Below are 19,868 nucleotides of genomic sequence, written 5' to 3' on the forward strand. Positions count from 1 at the left end.
TAATTATAGATTCAAACATACAGTATTAAATAGGGATTATTCTGTCTTTACAAAATAAGATTCTGATTAAAACATGGCTTTTCTAGGGGACATACATCCTTTCAAACCAGCACACTGGGTTAAGGCTCACCCTCATTCAGTTTGGTCACACCTTACTAATACATCTTAAGTTCATATTTTCAAAAGGTTCATACCCACAGGAGCAGGATTGAGACCTGATACCTGACAATTTGGAGTTCACTGTCTGGGAGAACACTATATTATCATAAGTAAATACTTTAATAAATTCAGAGGTATTGGTGAGCTTTGATAGATAACAACATAGACTTGAATAGTCAATGAAGGCTTCTAAATTACTGATGCATAAGCCAGTATCTGAAAGAAGGCCATGCTGGATACCGCTGCAAGGTACTCCAAGAATAGGAGACTGCACAGGGAAGTCATTAATGCAATTTAGAGGTAGGAATCTCCCATTTACATCACACAACCAAAGGCAATGGGATTCAAAACATGTTACATATATACAGTACACTCCACATAACAGTAGCAGAATATACATTCTTTTCATGTGCACATGGAATATTCTCCTGGGGAAGCTATGGTCTGGTCATTTAGCAAGATCAAAATGTTTTACAAGGTTAAAGTCAGACAAAATATCTTCTCCAGTGAGAAAATATGAATGTAAAAATCAATAACCGAAGGAAAGTTGGGAAATTCGCATACATGTGGAAAATAAACAATACAGTTCAAAGCAACCAGTGAGTCAAAAAAGTAAATCACAAGAGAAATTAGCAAAAACTTTGAGATGACTGAAAACCATAATAAAACATCACAAAACATGGTATGAAATGACAGGAGGGCTTGGAGAGAAATGTATAGGTGGAAACACCTACTTTTATAAAAAGGAAAAAGTTTAAATCCATAACTTAAAATCTAATTCTACATATTAAGTAACTATAAAAAGAAGAGCAAGCTAAACCCTAAATTATGAGAAGGAAGGAAATAATAAGGATTAAAGTGGACACACTGATGGAACAGGGAATCAGAAAGGGAGAAAATAACAGACAAAAATAACAAAGCCCAAAATAGTAGAAAGATCTAAAAAATTTCCAAACCTTTAGCTGGACTGACAAGGAAAAAAGAAAACAGGAATAACTAAAACCAAAAATGAAACTATGGCCATTATTACTGACTACAGACATTAAAGTATCATAAGAGGATACTATGTAAAACTGATCACCAACAAATTTGATACTGAGCTGAGATGGAAACACTCCTGGTGTTGACTAAAGAAGAAACAGAGTATTTTAACAGAAGTATGCCAAGCAAAGACAGTGAACAAGAACTGAAAACCTCTAAAGAAACAAAAGTAGTGGACAAGATGACTTCACTGTTGAAATCTATGAAACATTTAAAGATTTATCACCAATCCTTTTCAAACTCTCCTAATATCAAAAGATATGGGAATACTTCCTAACTAACCCTATGAGTCTAGCATTCTGCTTTTATGAACACCATATAGAGGCATTAAAATGGCAATAATTCCTCATGAATACAGATTTTTAAAATCCTCAAAATACTATTAACCCAAGTCTAGCAGAATGTTAGCAGTACTACATTTTATGACCAAGTGGGACTTAGCTTAAGAATTCAAGGGATGTGTCAATATATAAAAATCAACCAATATAATACTCCATATCAATAGACTCAAAAAATAAGATAATCTAATTTGATGCAGGAAAAAAAAACATCTGATGAAACCCAACATTTTTCATGATTAAAAACAAATGCAACTGGATATAAAAACTCTAGAAATGGACAGCACAATACTACCCAATTGTAATGCAATTATGTTAAAACACTGAATGAAGCTGCATGTGAGGTATAGGTTTTTTTTTTCTTTCTATTATTGTTTTAATTCTTATTCTGTTGTCTTTTTATTTCTTTTTCTAAATAGATGCAAATGTACTAAGAAATGATGAATATGCAACTATGTGATGTTATTAAGAATTACTGATTGTACATGTAGAATGGAATGATTTCTAATTGTTTTGTTAATTCTTTTTTTAATTAATAATAAAAAAAACAAATGCAATAGGACTTGAAAGCAACTTCTTATCAAAAAGGATTCATGAAAATCCACAGCTAGTATCATAAACAATAGAGAAAGTCTGAAAGCTTTCCTCCTGTGGTCAGAAAGAGATAAGAATGCTTGCTCTCATTTTCTATTAAACATTGTACTCAATATTCTTGACAGAGCAATTTGTCTCTAAAAAGAAATAAAAGGTATGCAAATTGGAAAGGAAGAAATAAAATCACCTCTTATGAGATGACATAATCTTATATAGAATTTTATAGAATGCATGCACACATATTCACACTTACACTCATGCACACAAACACCTTAACAGAGCTAATAAATGAAAGCAGTACAGTTGCAGAGTACAAGTTTAATGTGTACAAATCAGTTGTATTTATGCATACAAATTACAAGTTTAACTTGCATTAATCAATTATATTTATGCATAATTTGTAATCTTCATAAATTCCAAAAAAAGGAAATTAAGGGGAAAAATTTCACAGTGGCATCAAAAAGATTAAAATTCCTAGGAATAAATTCAATTGAAGAATACAATTATATACTGCTATCTATAATATTTGGATCAAAGAAACTAAAGAGTACCTAAATAAATGGAAATAAATTGCATTTCATGGACTGGGAGATTTAATACCATCCAGGTGGCAATATTCCTCAAAATGATTTAGAGATACACTTTAACACCTATAAAATCCCAAAGGCCACTTTAAAAAATGTAAAAGTTGACTCTTAAAATCATATAGAATTACAAGAGATGTAGAACAGTTAATATGATGTTGCAAAAGGAGAACGGAATTGGAGGATAACCAATTCTCTATTTCCAAACATATTACAAATCTACTTTAATCAAAACATAGTCAGACTTTTCTCATTACATTTAGTTTACATTAGTGAGATGATGCTATGTTTGCCCTTTCATTTCTAGCTTATCTCACTCCTTATAATGACCTCAATGTTCATTCCCCTAGTTGCATGCCTCACAACTTCATTTATTTCTGTAGCCACTCAATATTCCTTGTTTGTATACACCACAATTAATACTTTCCACTCATTACTTGCTATACCCTGAGGCCACCTCTATCCATTGGAAATCATAAATAACGTTGCCATAAACACCAGTGAACAAATCTCGATTCACAACCCTACTTTCAGTTCTTCAAAGTAGATATATAATTATGGGGTTGCAGAGTCACATGGCAACCTTATACTTAGCCTCCTGTGAACCACCAAAGTATATCAAGCCCCAACAGTATTCTTGAAAATGCTAAAGAATACCCTGGGCTCTATGTAAAACTTTATAAAAGTTTTACTGCAGTTTATTTTTTCAGAAACTTAAAGACCCCAGATTGTTCCTAGACCAGATAAGCACTGAACCCAGAGCTACCAGTGTTTCCAAGTACATAAACCAGGTTCATTCCTCTGCCCAATAAGGCTGACTTCCTTTTCCAGCATGAAAAAATTAAAATGATTACTGCCCAGATATCCCTCAAGATTAACAGAATGATCTGATCAAATAAGAGGAGATATAACTGAGAAATTAAGATTTAACAAATGATTATGACTATGTCCACATTTGTGTTAGTTTGCAAGATGCCAGAACTGAAAGTTTTTAAAAAGGGGAATTAATAAATTACAAGTTTACAGTTACGAGCCTATAAAAATGTCCAAACTAAGGAATCCAGGAAGAGATATCTTAATTCAAGGAAAGCCAATGTATCAGGAACACATCCATCAGCTGGGTAGTCACATAGCTGGCATCTGCCAGTCCCTTGCTCCAGGGCACCATTGCTTTCAGCCTCTGTTCCTACTGGGGTTCCTCACTTTGGTTCTTCAGGACTGGCTTTCATATCTTGGCTTCCCTTGGCTCTCACCAGGTTCTGGCCTGCTTAACATCTCGTGGTGATATCTGCTGGGCCTCAAGCACCTCCCACATCCATGTCTCTTTTCTCAAAGTGTTGGCATCTGAGTAAGCTCTGCTCTAAAATTTCTGCCAGCTCTGCCATTTTTGACTCTCTCCAAAATATTTCCTCTTTTAAAGGATTCCAGTAAATTAATCAAATACTGGATGGGTGGAGTCACATCTCCATCTGATCAAAAGGTCACACCTACAATTGGGCATGTCACATATCAGAGATAATCTGCAGTATTGAATCAGGATTAAAAGAAATGGCTGCTCCCAGTTTTGATCATAACTGAAACATGGCTTTACTAGGGTACACAGTACTTTCCAATTGGCACAGATTTTTCTTTTATTTTCTAATGCATCAGAATAGCCTGAAGAAAAGGACTGAAATTGTTAAACTATAATCCAATAGCCCTGTTCCTTGATAATGATTGTATAACTATACAGCTTTTCTCACCTGACCATGTGATTATAAAAGTTTTGTGATGGGCACTCCCTGTATTTAATGTATGGTGTATTAGTTAGGGTTCTCTAGATAAACAGAATCAACAGGGAACACTTGCAAATATAAAATTTATAAAAGTGTCTCACGTGACCACAGGAACACAGAGTCCAAATCCACAGGGCAGGCTGTGAAGCCGACGACTCCGATGGAGGGACTGTATGAACTCCGCAGGAGAGTCTCACCAGCCGAAGCAGGAATGGGGCCTGTCTCCTCTGAGTCCTCCTTAAAAGGCTTCCAGTGATTAGATTTAGCATCACTAATTGTAGAAGACACTCCCCTTTGGCTGATTACAAATGGAATCAGCTGTGGATGCAGCTGACGTGATCATGACCTAATCCTATGAAATGTCCTCATTGCAACAGACAGGCCAGTACTTGCACTATCAGATAAACAGCTACCACAACTTGGCCAAGTTGACACGTGTCCCTAACCATGACATATGGGTAGATGAGCAATAAAGCAAAGACATGCATGAAAAATAATAATAATAGATCAGGAACATAGGGAAAAATAATCCTATGTAAACTACGGATAATAATTATCCTAGTACTTTAATACACTTTCAGCAATTGTAATAAATGCAACTACTGTCATAAAATAGTAGAATTATAAAAAGCGCTATGTGATATGTTTTCCATACCAGTGCAATTGTTGGTGATGGGGTGGTATACATGAATTCTGTATTTTATGAATGATTATTCTGTAAATTCACAACTTCTTTAATAAAAATGTTTTAAATAAAAATATATATATTGTGATACTGGCATGAAGGTAAACATAGACCAAGGGAATAGAACTGACAGTCCAGTAATAAACCCATGCATCTATGGTCAATTTTAAGCATGACACTAAGATCCTGAGGTCTGGAAAGAACAGTGACTTCGCTAAGTGGTGAGACAAATGGATAGTCACATACCAAGCATAAAGCGTAATTTTTATCTTATAGTACTTACATAAAATTAAGTCATTTAGAGAGTAAAATGTAATTTTAAAACTATGACACTCAAAAGAAAATATAAAGATATATCTTCAAGACTTCAGATTTGGTTATTGCTGCTTAGATATGACATTAAAAGCACTAGAACTAAAAAAAAAGACAATTTAAACATACAGAAATTAAAATCTCTTTTTCATCTAAAGACAATCTCAAGAAATTGAAAAGGCAACCTACTGAATGGAGGGAATTACTTGCAAATCATACAACTGACAAGGGCCAAATATCCAAACTACATTTTAAAAAGCTCTTTAAAAAATAATATAGTGATAAATGTGTAATGGATTTTAAAAGACCACCCTTCAAGGGAACATATGCAAATGGCCACAGGCACATGAGATAAGCAAATCAAAACCACAATGCAACCCACTCCACACCCAACAGTATGGTTATAATCTTTTGAAATCTAAAATAATTGTTGGTGAGGTTGTGGAGAAAGTGGAACCTTTTTACACTGTTAGTTGGGAATGTAAATTGGTACCGTCACTGTGGAAAATATTTCAGTAGTTTCTTAATATGTTTTATACAGAATTAACAGATGATCTGGCGATTCTACTCCTTGATATATACACAAAACTGAAAGAACATATTCAATGAATTGTGTGCAAATATTCATAGATGCACTACTCATAGTATTCAAAAAGTGAAAACAAACCAAATACCTATCCTCAATGAGTGAATTACCAAAATATGTTATATGCATAAACTGGAATACAGTTCAGCCATCAAAAAATAATGAATCAATGGTACGACCTATTTGGACAAATCTCAAAAACAAAAGTGAAGGGTGCAAGGATAGTTCAGTGGTAGAATCCTCACCTGCCATGCAGGAGACCTGGGTTCAATTCCTGGCTCATGCACTTCCCAAACAAAGAAACAAAAAAATTCAACAAACTATGCTGCAATAACAGGATACTCACAATGAAAAAGAATGAAATGCGACACTGCTGTACCCCATAAAAAAAAAGCATAGCTTAATGAAGCCAGATTAAAAAGGTCACATTTTATAAAGATTCCATTTACCTGCAATAATAACCAGATTAGGTAAATCAACAGAGACAGAAAGAAGATTAATGGGTAACAGGTTGAAAGGAGTGGGGAATGGGCAGTGAGTCTTTATACGGGTGTAAAGTTTCTTTGGGAGGGTTATGAAATTGCTCTGGAAATAGATAAAGCTGATGCACTACACTGTGAAAGTACCAAATATGGCTGAATATACCTGTTAAAATGGTCAAGTTTATGCTACATGAATTTCATCTTTAAAAATTTGCAGATAAGCCTGAGCACAGTAATTGCATGAGATTTTATTCTAAGAAACCCAGTTTTCTATGTGATACAAAATACATTTATTCTGATGCTTAGATCTGAATAGAAACAATAGTTCTAATTTTAATAGTATTTACTTCCTAATGTTTCATTTCAAAAATGACACAATATTAGAGAAAAATTAAAAATGGCAAATTAAAAAGAAACACTTGAATTCCTCTCAAATATCCACTTCACTTACGAATGAAAGGGAAACAAAATTATGTCTTGTACTGGTATGTACTGTAATTTTTATATAACTTCCTCTCATCAAAAGCAAGAATAAAATTGGCATCCAATTTGTCTGAGGATGATTAATAACTTTTATAACCTGTTCTAGAGATAGTGGCTTCTACCCTATCTCTCCTATACTCCATTCTTCATCCAAGTAATCCCTTTTTTTTTAATTTTTCTCACATCATTAGTCATATAAGAAATTCGTATTTCTTCATCTTCCATGTATTTTTATTTCCAGATTTATTTCAGAGAATTTCAGCCATTTCTCTGGAGAGAAAGTATGTTCAGTTCCCTGCTAAATCTGTCTAGGACCTGGAGTACTTCCCAGTACACAGAATATAGCCAAAAGGATTTATGAATAGTCAAGAAATGAATGAATTTTCTAAGCTCCCTTCACAAGGTCTTATATATCCATATGAGGGTTACAATTTTTTAATTGGTAATTACAATCAAGATGAACAAGTGATTGTCCCACAGAACAAAGCACTGACTACATTTATTATATACATAATCAGGGTTTGACCCCTGGAATACAGCCCTTAAAAGGCTTATTTACTGTTTTAAAGGAATAGAAAATCTAGGTTATATTCACCTTGAGAAGAAGATGAACAGGGAAGAGCTTCAGGAGAAGAAAAAAGTTCTGCTTTCCATCTGAACCTTTCTCAGAACTGATCTGACCTTGCAGACTCTTCTACTCTTTGAGTTTTGATGAGTTCTCTGAACAGCAAGTATCAGCAGACCTCATTTGCTTCCACTTCTATACATGCTGAGTATAATCATACTTTTTTTTTACATCAGACCAATACCTTAATTTTATTGTGTCACTTTTTGGCTCACAAAACTCAATTACTATTTTTATTTATGGGTCTTGTACTGGTTTGAATTTGCGGTGTACCCCAGAAAACCCATGTCCTTTAATTCTCATTCAATATTGATGGCTGGGAGCATCTGACTGTTCCCATAGAGATGTGACTGACCCAACTGTGGGTATTAAGTTTTGATTAGAGGGAGGTGTTACTCCACCATTTCCAGATGGGCTTTGAGTGAATTCTTTTAAAGAGGAGAGAGCCCCTTTTTAGAGCCACAACAGAGTCCACACAGCCAGATACTTCTGGAGATGCAGAAGGAAAATGCCCCCAGGAGAGCTTCATGAAACAGGAAGCCAGGAGAGAAGTTAGCAGATGCCACCATGTTTACCATGTGCCTTTCCAGTTGAGAGAGAAATCCTGAATGTCATCAGCCTTCTTGAACCAAGGTATCTTTTCCTGGATTCCTTAGATTGGACATTTCTATAGACTTGCTTTAATTTGAACATTTTCATGGCCTTAAAACATGTAAACTTACAACTAAATAAATTCCCCCTTTTAAAAGTCATTCTGTTTCTGGTATATCACATTCTGATACCTAGCAAATTAGAACAGGTCCTTTTCCCATTTTTCTTGAAGATTCCTTGAAGATTCTAGGTATTTGCTTTTCAACATTGTAAGCACTAAATACTTGTAAGCCATATGTGGCTATTAAACTCAAATGAATTAAATTTAATAAAAATTTGAAATTTCAGTTTTTTAGTACCCCTATCTAAATTTAAATGTCCACTAGCCACATGTGGCTTCTGTAATGGATGGTGCAGATAAAGATGTATCTTCATTACAAAAATCACCATAAGGCACACTGATGTTGACCTTTTAGATACTTCTATTTATAATGATTTATTTTTTGCTCCACTCTATTAATTCTCTTCTGTCTTTTCCCAAATGATGTTTTATTGTATTTCTTTTAACTTCTTAAGGTAGGGGGTTAATATCACTAAGTTATTTACTTTAATAACTATAAGTATTTTTTTTACAGCATAAGGACAATAATCTTCCTGGGAATATTGGTTCAGCTTTGTCTCTTTGGCAATTTTATGCAATGTTTTCAATTATTATTTTTTCCATATTGCAGATTTTAAAAACTTTTGCAAAGTTTATTTAGAGACATTTCACCTGTTAATTTTCAGTTCCTAATTTTTTTTGAAACATGGGCAGGCACCGGTAATTGAACCCAGGTTTCCAGCACGGCAGGGGAGATTCTGCCTGCTGAGTCACTGTTGCACCACCCAGTTCCTACATTTTATATATATATATATTTTCATGGGCAGGCACCAGGAATCGAACCTCAGTCTCTGGGCATGACACATGAGAATTCTGCTACTGAGCCACCATTGCGATGCCTTCCTACATTATATTTTGTTTGTCATTATTTTATGGTTTTATTTTCTTTAGAATAGGAAATATTGGTTATCCCTTTCACATTTCTGAGGTTTTCCTACATCATATTTTATGAACCATTTGGTTGTCAGTTTCATGATTTCTTTAAACTTAGACTTTCTGTTTGGGTTGTGATATTTTCATACAAGCATTTGTTGAATAATTGCAGAATTCATTCCACTTTCTTTGTGAAAGCAGTAAAGACTTTCGTTTTCAAAACAAGTAAGAGACATAAGTATAACACATGATAAGTAAGTTAAGTAGGCCTGAGATGAAGTCCTCATGCTAAGCCCATGTCAGCAAACCAAAGTCTAACTAAATTCCAGTCTCTTAAAAATGCTCCTGCTCCCAGAAACCAAAACCTGAGAACCACCAATCTTTATTCATTAAAGGATTATTTGCAAAAGGCAAATGTAAAATTAAAGCTCATGGCATTTGTGGCTTCCCAGCTGACAGAGAAATCCCAGATGCCATTTGCCCTCTCTTTGGTATCAGTCTCTGAATGCCTTAGTTTGGATATATTTAAGGCCTTAGAACTGTAAACTAGTAACTTAATAAATTCCCTTTATAAAAACCAATCCCTTTCTGGTATTTTACATTCCAGTGGAATTAGCAAACTAAACCAATTTTGGTACCAGAGAAGTGGGATACTTCATTTTGCAAATACCAAACATGTTGGAATGGCTTTTTATATGGTTAAAGGAAAGATTCTGGAGTAACTGTGAGGTGGTGAAAAGGAAAGGCTTGACTTGCTTTGAAGGAACTGTTGGTAGAAATGTGGACTCAAAAGATACCGCTGATGAGGTTTTAAACTTACGTGATGAGTGTATTATTGCAAACTGGAGAGAAGGCAACCCTTTTTTTAAGTGTTCTGGTTTTGGATGAAAGGTAGAATTTGAAAGGAATGGGACAGGATACTTAGCTGAAGAGACTTCTAAATAAAATGTGGAAAATGCAACCTGGCTGCTCCCTGCAGTTTATAGCAGAAATGTGCCAGGAAGAAAATAAGTTAAGAACTGAACTCTTGGGTAAAACAAAATCAGAAATTGCCAGTCTAGAAAGTTATTGGCTTCCAGAAAAGGATACCAGAAAGCTAGTGCCCCAAGTAAGGATTTAACCAAACATGGAACCACTCAGCCATATCCAGAAAAACCAGGATGGGAGACAGAGTTGTTCAGAAATGATTTGTGGAAAGTCATAACATTTCATGGCTTTGATTTCTGTGTACCACATGGAAATTGTTTTTTTCATGAGATCTGTATAAATGGAACCACTGCTAGTCTGAACTAAAAGGATCAAACATTAAAGAAAAATATCTTCAAAGGCAGAGGATGAAAGTGAGTATCTGAAGCCAAAAAATATTTGGCCAAGAGAATGGACCAACCCATCCACATGGAAAAGCTGAATGTGCCACAGAGGCAGAGGGCAGGCCATCTGCTTCATTGCTCAGGAAGAGCTTTGGTGCCCCAGGTCTTGGAGAGAGTGGAGTGCATAAACTAGGGGTTCATGGGAGCCTGGCAGTTGCCCGCTTGTTCTGGAGGCATTGAGTGTATGCCCTGGATAAGGAAGAAAGTGTAGGTGCTGCCCTGATGCTTGGAGATGGTGGAGCTGAGAGAAATGTGGTATTCCCAATGATCCCCAGTTTTGTAACTCTTACACCAGCATTGGGAGAGAACAAGACTGCTGCATAAGCCCTTAGAGAAGATGGAATGCCACTCTCTCAAGCCCCAAGAGTAAGTGACTCTCAGACTTTGAAATCAAATGGAGTGTGCCCTTCAGGCTTTTGGAACTGTTTGGGACATTTGACCCATTTTCCCCCTATGGCAATGGGAACATATATCCTATGATTATCCTTCACTTGTATGTTGGGAGCAGATAACTTGTTATGAGTTTCACAGGTCAACAGCCAGAGAATTTTCCTTTGAAAAGACTATGCTTGTAACTGATTTTGATGAGATTTTATACTGTTTTTCACTTGTTATGGTATTTGTATAGTTACTGAAATGGCTTAAGTCTTTTGTGATATTGTGATGGAATGAATCTATTTTGTATATGGAAAAAACATGTCTTTTGGGGGCCCAGAGAGTGGAATGTGCTATTCTGAAACTATTATATACCTGAGAAAAACCATATCATTTAATCATGATTCAACCATTGCAGGATGGGACCTCTTGATTAGGTTGTTTCCATGGAGAATGTGACACACCCAATTGTGGGTGTGTGAGCTATCATTAGATTACATCCATGAGGATGTGACCCACTCAACTGTGAAGGGACCTTTTGATTAGGAGGAAATGTGACTTTGCTCCATTCAAGGTGGGTCTTAAAAATAAAAAAAACAAACAAGGTGGGTCTTAATTGGTTTAATGGTGTCTTTAAAAGCTCTCATGGAAAAAGAGCCTCAGAGCCATCATAGACACCAGAGATGCTTAGAATGCACTTAGACCAAAGCCCAGCAGACATCACCATGTGCCTTCTTATGAAGTGCTCAGCAAGCCAGAACTGAGAGTTTTGCCCTGGAGATCCTACCTGAGGACACAGATTCCTTGAGAGGAAGACACTGTAATCAGAAGTACAAAGTGATGAACCAGGAGCAAGGTCCTCAGACACCAGCCATGTGCCTCCCAACTGACAGAGAAATCCCAGACACCATTTACCTTCTCTTCAAAATCAAGGTACCTTTATCTGGATGCCTTAGTTAGGATACTTTTAAGGCCCTAAGATTGCAAACCTATAACTTAATAAATCCCCCGGATTAGTTTGGTAGCTGTCAGAACGTGATTTATGAGAAGTGAAATGGCTTTTAAAGAAGGGAATTTAATAGTTACAAGGTTACAGATCTAAGGAAGTGCAAGTATCCAAAATAAGCATGAACAAGAGGTTACCTTCACTCCAGAAAGGCCAACTGGACTGGAACACCTCTGTCAGCTGGGAAGTCACATGGCTACCATCTGCTGGTCCCCTGCTCCTGGGATCTGTTGCTTTCAGTCTCCATCTATGCGCAAGTTCCTCATTTTGCTTCTTTGGGGCTGGCTTTCATTTCTTGAGTTCCCTTGTCTCTCTCCAGGTTCTAGCTTGCTTAATATCTCATGGTGACATGTGCTGGACTCCAAGCATCTCCAAACATCTATGTGTCTGTTCTCTGAAGTCACTGTTCTCTGAGCAACTACATCTGCTCTCTCTACAGGCTCCAAAGCATCTGTCATTTCTGTCAGCTCTCTCTCTAAAATATTTCCTGTTTTAAATGATTCCATTAAACTAGCCAAGACCCACCTGAAATGGGTAGAGTCGCATCTCCTTCTAATCAAGGGTCACATCCAAAATTGGGCATACCACATCTCAGTGGAGACAATCTAATCAATTTACAACCTTTAGTGCCAAATGAGGATTAAAAGAAAGGGCTGTTTCCACAAGATTGGACCAGGGTTAAAATATGGCTTTTCTGGGATACATAATATTTTCAAACCAGCATATCCCTTCTATAAAAGCCATTCCATTTCTAGTACTTTGCATTTTGGCACGATCAGCAAACTAAAATAGCATTTATATGTTTTCATGTCTAAGAAGAAATTTTTATCTGAACATTATAAGCTTTCTGTGTCTGTAGTAGGTCTGTTCTGAGTTTTCTTACCTCTGGATGGTATTATCAAATTAACTAATAAAACCCCTTAAAAGAGCTCTATTCAAACTGACTTAAAGATAAGTAACTGTGTTAGGTTTGGGTGTCAACTTGGTCAAGTGATGATACCCTGGTGTCATGTTGCTGTAGACGTAAATCATCAGTATCTGAACTTCATCTATGACTGATTACATTTGCAGTTGCCTAAGAGGGGTGCCTTCCCCAGTGAGTGAGGTTTAATTTAATTATCCAGAGGATTAAAAGAGAGAGATCAGAAGAGAGCTCAGCAGGTCAGCATACCTCATCTCAGCAGCCCAGATAATTGGGGATGCAGTCAGGAATCACCCCAGGGAAAGACACTGGAACTCAGAAACCAAGAGACAAGGCCAGTAGACATTGCCATGTGCCTTCCCATGTAAGAGAGAACCTCAGATGAAATCAAGCTACCTTTCCTCTGAAGAACTATAAATTTTTACTCAAATAAATCCCCTCATTAAAGGCTGATTCATCTCTGGTGTGTTGCATTCTGGCAGCTTTAGCAAATTATAACAATAAATAACACATATAAAAATTAATCCTAATTAAGTTACAGAAACTAAGGAAAGCAAACTTCTAATTTTTCCCCCAATGAAAAAAGTATATTTTTTGAACCAAATTCAAGTGATTTGAAGAAAATTAAAAGTTTCCACAACTCAATAAACCTATGGAAAAAAGGACTAATATTAGTTAAATAAAAATAGTTGTTTCTTTGGAATTATGAATATAAGTAAAAAAAAAACCATATAATTTTATTCTACTTGGGTATGTTCTTCCAATTTTTATACAGGATTACTGATCAAATAAACTAGCACTTGATATTTAAGATAATGAACAATGTAAATTTGTATATAAAGAGTAATCATGCTTTGAAGGACATTAACTTGAAGAAGTTTCAAGGTATTCTGATAACTTTATGTAAGGTATGCAAGATGTGCTTTGTCAAAAGGAAAGAAAGTATTTTGTCTTAAAATTAAATAATTGGCAGCCCCCCAAAGTATGTTCTTTCTAAATGTAAAGTAAATTCATTCCATAACAATATCAGAAAACCAAAAACTACTTCAGTAATAATACAAATAAAATACAAAGTCAGAACAGTACAAAATCTCATCAAAGTCAGCTACAGTCAGCCCTAAGGCAAAATTATACTCTGGCCCTGGATCTGTAAAACTCAGAACTTATAAAACTTATTTTCTGCCAACATACAAAGGAGGGACCATCATAGGATACATATTCCCATTCCCATAGGGAGAAACTGGAGGGAACGCAGGAGTCACCAGACCCAAATAGTTTAAAAAACCTGTGGGACAAACTCCATTAGATTTCAAGGTCTGAGACTCACTTACCTTCAGGCTTTAGAAAGCAGCAATCTCACCTTTTCCAAAAGCCTACACAGTGGCCCACCTCTCTCCAAATGCAACCTTGTGGGACCCTGGGGAAATCACCTTTTTCTTGGCTCCACCCTCTCCAAGCACTGGGGCAGCACCTGGGCTCCCTGCCATCTCTGGGACACACACTCAACCCCACCATGTGGTGGCAGCCAGGCTCTCCCCAAACTCCAAGAAATGTGCTTCACCCTCTCCAAGGCCTGAGGTGGCATGACTCTTCCACTGCAATGGTGGAAGGCGAATCTTCTGCCTTTGGGGCAAATCACACTTTTCACATGCTTGGGTGGGTCTGCTCTCCTGGCCCAAGGTTTCTTGACTTCAGACCTCAGCCTCATACTGTATGAGACCAAAGGAAGAGAGCTGTATTTTATCCAAAATCCACATTTTCTGTAGCACTCACTTTAACGCAAGAAGACTGGATAGTTCATTTAAACATTCCAAACACACAGCACCCAAAATGGGAATTAAGACCAGCCTTCTGGTCTATTAACTGGCTATGAAATGTCCTTGCAGTAATGGCTAGTCCAGTGCTTGCTTGACAAGACAACTGGGCTCCATTACCTGGCCAAGCTGACACATGAACCCAACCATAACAGTATTCCCCTTGTCATCTTGGCAGCCCTACATATCACATTAAACCATATTTAATCTCTAAAGAGAACACAGTAACAGCCATATGTTTCACCTAACAATACTCAACTGTCATGCATGCAACCAGAAAAACATTAAATCTCTCCAGAATAGGGTGCAAATGCTTGGATAACATTTACTCTTAAACTTGATAGTCTATATCTTAAATACTATGACACAAACAATACAACTTATGTACCTCAAGGCTCATCCAGGGAAAAAACTCCTGTATCAACCAATAGGATTATTTTTTTTAAACTTCCTTGTTCTGCCTGTATAACCCTCCCTATTATTCCTCAGACCTCCCCTACATTTTGTGGATTGGACATAACCCAAATCATGAATCACTTAATGAAGCTTCAAGATTCAAGCAATTAATTTCTTTGTATATTTTTCTGGTCTGTTGACACAGAGAAGACACAAATTAATACTTGTTCTGATCATTCTGGACTTTCTGATCTCTCCATGGAAAGATCAACTCTTATGCAGACAAGATAATACCCAAAACATAAAATAGCAGGAATTTGAGACAGATTTCAAGACAATGAACATGTTCACAGTGAAGAGAAATACAAAGGCAGTTTTCCCTCTTTCTTTCATGTGTAAGTTACATATGTTTATAAGGGTTTGAGGCTGATTTAGGGAAAAATGTTTGCATATAGCAAAATCTTAACGTCTTCCATGGCCTAGAAAAAAAGTTTCTAGTCTAGTGCTGTGCAAGGAAATAAAAATATAATGACACTTCAAGACAATAATCTAACTGTGGTAACCATCTACTTTACTTCAGAGAAATTTAATATTCTTCTGTTTATACCAACCAGTACACTGAATTTTTTCCCTCATTAAAGTTTTCAACAAAATCAGAGTTAAATTAATATCATTTTCAAGGGCAAGAAATGGTATGCAAGACTGTTGTTTACTCTGTGTGACTCATAAAACACAAGAAACACTCCAAGAGCACAGGCCCAAGAAGTAATGCATGAGGCACTGGATGCAGGGCAAAGCAACTCATTAGGAGTAACACAAAGAAGAGTGCAGTTGCAACACAGGTAGAGAGAAATTCCTGATATCCTCTCAAGTATTAGGGACTCCCAATTTAATAAGCCAGCCCTAGAAATTGAGGCTTCGCCTTAGGAAACTTATTTCTGTAATGATGATGTTAAGTCTACTTATAATTATGCCTCAGAGTCGCCCCCAGAGAAACTCTATTGCCTCTCTCTCTAAGCCAAACTCTGTGAATAAGCACACTACACTAGCCTCCATGTCGGACTTGACTCCTGGGGTGTAAATCCCCCTAGCAATAGGGGAAAAGACTTCCAGGGATGAGCCCGGCCCTGGCATCCTGTGACTGACACTGCCTTCTTAGGCCAAAAGGGGAAAAAGAAATGAAACAAAGTAAAATATCAGTGGCTAAGAGATTTCAAATAGAGTTGAGAGGGTTATTCTGATAGTTACTCTTATGCAAGCTTCTGCCAGATATTAAAATGGCCACAGTATGCCAAGCCCTAACTAACAGTATTCTGGAAAACCCTAAAGAATATCCAGATACTCTTTACTTATTTACTTCTTAAGGATATATTTTTCAGAAATTTAAAGATTCCAGAATGTTCCTATGCCAGATAAGACCAGAAACACAGAGGTATCAGTCTCTTCAAGAACATCAACTACATTCACCCATAATATCTACAACCCCTGTCAGCAAGAAGAAGTTAGAATGATAATTGCCCAGATATCCTTGAAGATTGAGAAAAGGATAAAATGAGGGCTAATAAGTGAGAAATTAACAAATGATTATGACTTCCAAATCATTATATAGATATATTTTTAGTCCCTAGTGTATTAGAATAGCCAGAAGGAAATACATGAAATTACTAAACTGCAACCCAGTATCCTTGATCTATGATAATGACTGTCTATAGCTGTTATCGTGTGATTCTAAAAACCTTGTGATTGTCAACCCCTCTATTCAGTGTACGGCTAGATAAGTAATAATGCAATGTTTATAAGGGATTTTAAAAGCAGAATGATATAAGGATACTATACTGAACAATGGAATAGAATTTAGAGTTCAGAAATAGACCCTCCTATCTATGGCAGTGGTAGTTTGAAGTTCTTATATAACACAGAAAATGCCATGTTCTTTTAACCCATTCCAGTGGATGCAGAAGTATTGTGTCTGGGATATTTGGTTAGATTATTTCAATTGAGATGTGGCCCATTTCATTCAAGGTTAGTTTTAATCCCTTTCCTAGAATCATTTATGGGAGGGTACAAGACAGAGAAGGACCAGAAAGCCCAAAGAGGCTGAGAGATAATATTGAGGGAAATGCATAAAGAGAACAGCTCTGGGGAAACTAAGGGAGGACTCACAGAGGGGCCCACTGGAACCAGAAGCTAAAACAATGAAATCTGGAATTGAAGAGCTAGCAGGCACGATTAATGTACATGCCTTCCAACATGACAGAAGTATCCTGGACGCCAGCAATCTGTCTTCATAGTCATAGTATAATCCTGTTGATGCCTTAATTATGACATTTTCAGGAATTTATAAATGAAAATTGTGAGCTATAAATCCCATTGTAAAAGCCAATCCATTTATGTGGTATTGCATTCTGGAAACTTGAGCAGACTGAAACAATGACCAAATGATTTTCGACTAGGCAGTGAAGTTCACTCAAGTGGGAAAGAACAACCTGTTTAACAAATGGTGCTAGGAGAATTGGATATTCATACCCAAAAGGATGAAAGACGATCCTTATCACATACCTTACACAAAAATTAACTCCAAATGGCTCAAAGATGTTTAACATTACAGCTGAGAATGTAAAATTCTCAGAAGAAAATGTAGGGAAAAATCTTAAAGACATTGTGATAGGAGATGGTTTCTTGGATCTTACACCCAAAGCACAAGCAATGAACAAAGAGAAAGATAAATGGGTTCTGCTCAAAATTGAATACTTCTGTGCAAAGGAGTTTGTCAAGAAAGCAAAAACAGTTTATTCACTGGGGGGGGGGGGAATATTTGTAAACCACATAAAATCACATAGAACACGCGAGAGAATGCTCCTAATTTTCTTAATAGACACCATTGTTCTGAACTCTTAATACATTATTATTAGAACAGCAACATCTTTACAAGTTGGTTTTCATTGACTTAAAATAACAATTTATAACTTTCACGTGACATCACGAGGAGGTACTGCCAGCGAACTCCCGCCCCACCCCCTCCACCACCTCCCTTCAAGCCTCCGCGAAGCCCGCCCAGGTGGCGGCCACCGTGCTCCTGGGGGCCTTTACACCCAAAAGGGGGGCCAGCGACCCGCTCCGCTAGCTGAGGGGAGGCCGCCCCAAAAGGCGGACTCACTTACCAGAGCTATGACCACCGTCACCATCTTCAGTCCATCGCCGCTGCCTCGCGAACTGCCGGACCTACTCTTTCCGCATTCTCAAATTATCTGGGCGTACAATGGAACTCTCGCGATATTAGGCCTTTCTTCCTGCAACGCGAAGTAAGAACGAATGTATTCCGTTGTCATGGTGTCCTGCACGCTCACCAATGAGGCCTGGAGAATCAAAATGGATGTTGAGTATTGTTTTTAAAATGTGACCTGATCTCTTAATTAAAAAAAAAACGTTTAGAAAGTAATCATCATTTTGAAAGCCTTTGTTTTTGAGAGAGAGAGAGAGAGAGAGAGAGAGAATCTGTGACAAGCGTTTTGTATCAGATGTTTTTCTTTTAATTCTCTATGTAGAGACCCACTTCTGACTACATTAGAAATGTAGCTAGGATTGCAAGTTTTTTTTTTTATGGATGCTCAAGGAATTTTATTTGAAAATGATCTCTTACAAGAAAGAAAATTCAAAAGCGTTTTCCTATAATGCTAATATCAGGGAAATAACGTTCCATTGAGAATCAATGGAGAACATGGGAAGTTTTTACATTCTGCTCTTCCCCCTGGTGGCCAGGACAAAAACAGCATTCTGTGTTTAATTAATCAGAAAGCATCCCAGATTCTTCAAATGCTCCTCAATCAGAGGCATTGCACTGGGGGCTTTCAAGCAAGAGATATTTCCCATTTGTTTACTGGATGCCCTTTCTAAAACAAATTTTCTGGGAGGCGTAATTGACCATGTTCTGCCATTCTTCCTCCAATCACATCTACCACCCTATCCAAGTGCAGGGATTTGGTGTGTTGGTGAAGAGCACATTCAGGCAGCGGGCGGCTGAAGAGGCTTGCAGGTGTCTGCTTGGGAAGGAAAGGTGTCTGCAAAACTATGCATGATACTAGAACTTTACTCGAAATTAACGAGTATCCATTCAATAACGAGGCACAGGAGAACCAAGTACTGACTGTGGAAGAATGGCGAGAAAAGTGGGTGAGACGCAACCTTCCATTTAATCAAGAACGAGGAGGATTGTCAGTTTTATAGAGCATCTCTCCCCTTTTCAATCTGGCCACCTCCTCTTTTGATTGGACAACCCAAGTACATTTAGTCACGGAAGTTAACAGCATGTACTGATACGCTGTTTTCAACCAAAAAGATACATTAGCTGATTTTTGTGATTTGGGATAAATAAATACAGTCCTTGAAATCAGTGAACTCTGTTATGAACTGGGAAATGTCACAGTCTACCCTGTCTGTATTTAAATGCCTGCTTGGGGAAGCATTGCTGTTACATAGGAGAAAATATGTGGCTTTTAGTAGCTGTGTACAGGGAATCCATTGGATTGAAAGTGCCATGCAAAGAAAATTTACCATAAATTTATTTTTTAGGAAATATTTCTTCAGTTCAACTGAGCATGTGTAGTGTGTCAGATATACCGCTAATGCTAGATTTTTTGCCACCTAGGTTTGTCTTAAGTATGAATTAGAATGTTTATGTATATTTCATTTATTTTGCT

At 36.9% G+C, this 19,868-nt stretch overlaps 1 long non-coding RNA gene across 1 annotated transcript in view; it reads right to left on the reverse strand.

The window, feature by feature from the left end:
• The window catches only part of LOC143653476 (uncharacterized), a 92,296-nt gene extending 73,853 nt beyond the window's left edge, over positions 1 to 18,443 (reverse strand). Inside the window, exon 1 of the long non-coding RNA XR_013161310.1 lies at positions 18,333 to 18,443. This is a non-coding gene — a long non-coding RNA (uncharacterized LOC143653476). The remainder of the gene's footprint in view (positions 1 to 18,332) is intronic.
• Positions 18,444 to 19,868: the final 1,425 nt, after the last annotated feature.

Source organism: Tamandua tetradactyla, chromosome 13, assembly GCF_023851605.1.
Source record: "Tamandua tetradactyla isolate mTamTet1 chromosome 13, mTamTet1.pri, whole genome shotgun sequence".
Classification (NCBI taxonomy): Eukaryota; Metazoa; Chordata; class Mammalia; order Pilosa; family Myrmecophagidae; genus Tamandua; species Tamandua tetradactyla.